General features: G+C 39.4%; 1 pseudogene; it reads left to right on the forward strand.

Moving 5' to 3' along the window:
* Positions 1–390: 390 nt before the first annotated feature.
* LOC132363633 (beta-citrylglutamate synthase B-like) lies at positions 391–1424 on the forward strand (annotated as a pseudogene).
* The last annotated feature ends 2484 nt before the right edge of the window (positions 1425–3908 follow it).

Raw genomic sequence — 3908 nt, forward strand, 5'->3', positions numbered from 1 at the left:
AAGAAAGAAAACTACAGGCCAATATCACTGATGAACATAGATGCAAAAATCCTCAATAAAATACTAGCAAACAGAATCCAACAGCACATTAAAGGATCATACAAGGAGATTCTTCAGCAGAGGACTGAAGCTTCTGCCCTAGTCTTCTCACCTGTCCTTCCTGTCAGCCTGCACTACAGATTTCAGACTCTGTGGGAGCTCCTACAATCCTAGGAAGAGTGTATATTCAGGACGAAGTAATCCCAGAAAAGGAAGAACAGGCAGATCAAGATATGTAGCTCTGTGGCCACCAAGTTGTGGTTTTTGACAGATCGTCAAATCAGGGAAGACTATCCCCAAAAAGAGATCTTATGAGCATTAAAGACCAAATGTTGTGAGGAGGAACTGGACTTTAGGGCTCTGGTGATGGATGAGGTGGTGCTAACGATCTATCAAGGAAACCTGGGTCTTCGTATCAATGGAGAACTAACTACTGCCTACCCTCTGGTCATGGTAGTGAGAATACCAACCCCTTGGGTGCAAAGTGATACTGACATCACTGTTTTGTGCCATCTAGAGAAGATGGGATGCAGGTTGATGAACTAACCTCAAGACATCCTGAACTGTGTTAATAAGTTCTGGACGTTTCAAGAGTTGGCAGGTCATGGTGTTCCTCTGCCAGATACATTCTCTTATGGTGCTCATGAAAATTTTGCTAAAATGATTGATGAAGCAGAAGTACTGGAGTTCCCAATGGTAGTGAAGAATACACGGTGTCATAGAGGAAAAGCAGTTTTCTTGGCTCGTGATAAGCACCATCTGGCTGACCTAAGCCATCTTATTCACCATGAAGCTCCATCCCTGTTTCAGAAATATGTTAAAGAGTCTCATGGAAGGGATGTATGTGTCATTGTCATGGGAGGCCGTGTGGTTGGCAACAGTGTTCAACAGATGGGAGGATGCAAAGCAACTGCTCACTAGGTGGTGTCGGGATGATGTGCTCATTGAGTAAACAAGGGAAACAGCTAGTTATCCAGGTGTCTAATATCCTGGGAATGGATGTGTGTGGCATTGACCTGTTGATGAAAGACGACGGCTCCTTCTGTGTCTGCGAGGCCAATGCAAATGTAGGTTTCATAGCCTTTGATAAAGCTTATAACCTAGATGTAGCTGGTATCATAGCTGACTATGCCGCCTCCCTTCTGCCCTCTGGCCGGCTCACCCAGCGTATGTCCCTGCTCTCTGTGGTGTCCACAGCCAGTGAGACTAGTGAGCTGGAGCTGGGTCCCCCAGCCAACACTGCTGTCGACAACATGAGCGTACGTTCCAGCTCTGTTGACAGCGACCCTGAAACCACAGAGCGAGAGCTGCTCACCAAGCTCCCAGGGGGCCTATTCAACATGAACCAACTGCTAGCCAATGAAATCAAACTCCTGGTGGAGTGATTCCGCCAGTAAATAATTAACCAACAAAACCCTTGTAAAGCTTTCTTTTTCTTCTTTCCTTTTTTCTTTCTGTTTTCTTTTTCTATTTTTTTTTTAAACCAACTTGCAATGCTGTTCATGGAAAATGCTCAGGAAGATGAGAGAAAATTGAGTAGGATTAGTTAGGAGGGAAGAAGGGGGAGATAGATGAGACCTTTGCTACTAACCTGTTACTGACTGATTTACAAATACTACAGATAGAGAAGCAGAAGAGGTGAGATAGGGAAAAATGTCAAGCTCTCAGTTACCCTTTTAAGTTACTCAAAACTGTGTAGGCTCTCAGGCCATGAAGGACATAATTTTTTCATGGTCTCTTGCTTTTGTTTTTGTACAGTTGGTACAAATTTCAGAGTAGTGTAACTTCACATTGTGTTGTAATCCATGAGGAAGACATCTACCTAAATTATAATTTTTTTATACAAACCTGAAAATTCAGCCTATACACTATTATCTAGGAGCTTTATGTTCATAGTTATGCAATCTTGAGGAGCTTTTTATTGACTTTTTCCCCCTTAATTTGGGTGGGAGGGCAATGTGAATGTGACCCCATAAAGGTTTTTTAAATGATAAGGTTGGCATGTTTGCATGATAAAAGGGAAATGAACAGTATTGCAATGTCTGGCACACAAAATAACATTTACTCCATTGTAGATAAAGTTGCACTAGTTAAAAATATGTGTATTGACTTGTATCTGTTAGTGTTTTATCCTTTTTTGAAAGATATATGCTCCGTTAATATTGCATTTTCTAAAAATACATGCTAGTCTTAACATTCCCTGATCCATGCCTGCATCTTTAACGATGGCCAAAGTGAAGAAAATGCTACCTTTTTTGTTAACAAGACACTGACTTGAAACATGTGCATTTAAAGCCTTTTATTTTTTTCCTTTTTTCTTTTGGTGGTTGGGCATTTAAAGAATAAGGACAAGGAAAAATATTTTGGGGGGGCAAATCAAGGGTCTCTAAGTTCCTAAGTATAAAGTTGAAGTGATTTCTAATACCAGCGTTATATATCAGCATTTTTCACATTTTAGGAGGGTGTGTGTGTGTGCACGCGCGTGCACGCTTGCAAGTTTATGTGCTTTGCTTTTTGTTTACATCAACCAATCAAAAAGGAAAGATTCTAGAAAATAGAGCATGATGGGAAACAGTTTTTTACTATAAAAAAAAAACAACTGAGTCGTTTTCATAACTGTAATCTACTGGGTAGATGTACTCACCTAAAGACATGAGGAGAATAGCTGCTTCTTAGGCTTTTGTGTATATGTATGTTGTTTGCTTTTTTCTTTGGTTCTAGACTGTTCAGTGTATGATTTATTCCAGGATACATGCTTTTCCTCTGCTTCTTGCTGTGCATTTTCTCCTTTTACACATAGGTTTTGGGGTGGGGTGGACTGAACATTTCTGTTTGGGGACTTATTTAGCAGTATTGAGTCTCTTACAGCCCTACTCTGAAGGCTTCAATATTCTACTCTTTATATTACTTTATTTCTGAATTTATAAAAGCCCACAAACTGCATATAATATGAGCCTTTAAACATGGGTAAAACTATCCCAATAAATGGTTTGGAAGGTGTGTTAAGAAATGGAGATGCTCCAGAGCTCAACGTAATTTTTTTAAGCAGCAAGTTCCATCTCCCTACAATCCTCTGAAACGTTTTACCCGAGTCCTTTCTTGCCTCTCCAGTGCTTTTTTCCTTCAGATGGACCTTAAACATAATTTACTGGACACTACTAGAGAGACTTCGAGGCAATAAGATCAGTATTAACCAGCTCTAACAGAGGTTTAATCATGCTTATTTGTACAGTTTTCCCCCTGTTTAAAAAAAGGAATGTAATAAAACTTGTTTTTTCCATAGAATTAAATAATATTAAAATGGAGTGAAAGGTTGATTGTTGACAAATAGAAAAAAAAAAAAGAGGATCATACACCATGACCAAGTGCAGTTTATCCCAGGAATGCAAGGATTCTTCAGTATATGCAAATCAATCAATGTGATAAACCATATTAACAAATTGAAGGAGAAAAAGCATATGATCATCTCAATAGATGCAGAAAAAGCTGAATTTTTGACAAAATTCAACACCCATTTATGATAAAAACCCTCCAGAAAGCAGGCATAGAGGGAACTTACCTCAACATAATAAAGGCCATATATGACAAACCCACAGCCAACATCGTTCTCAATGGTGAAGAACTCAAACCATTTCCTCTAAGACCAGGAACAAGACAAGGTTGTCCACTCTCACCACTATTATTCACCATAGTTTTGGAAGTTTTAGCCACAGCAATCAGAGAAGAAAAAGAAACAAAAGGAAGCCAAATTGGAAAAGAAGAAGTAAAACTGTCACTGTTTGCAGATGACATGATACTATACGTAGAGAATCCTAAAGATGCTACCAGAAAACTACTAGAGCTAATCAATGAATTTGGTAAAGCAGCAG

Source organism: Balaenoptera ricei, chromosome 3 (genome assembly GCF_028023285.1).
Source record: "Balaenoptera ricei isolate mBalRic1 chromosome 3, mBalRic1.hap2, whole genome shotgun sequence".
Taxonomy (NCBI): domain Eukaryota; kingdom Metazoa; phylum Chordata; class Mammalia; order Artiodactyla; family Balaenopteridae; genus Balaenoptera; species Balaenoptera ricei.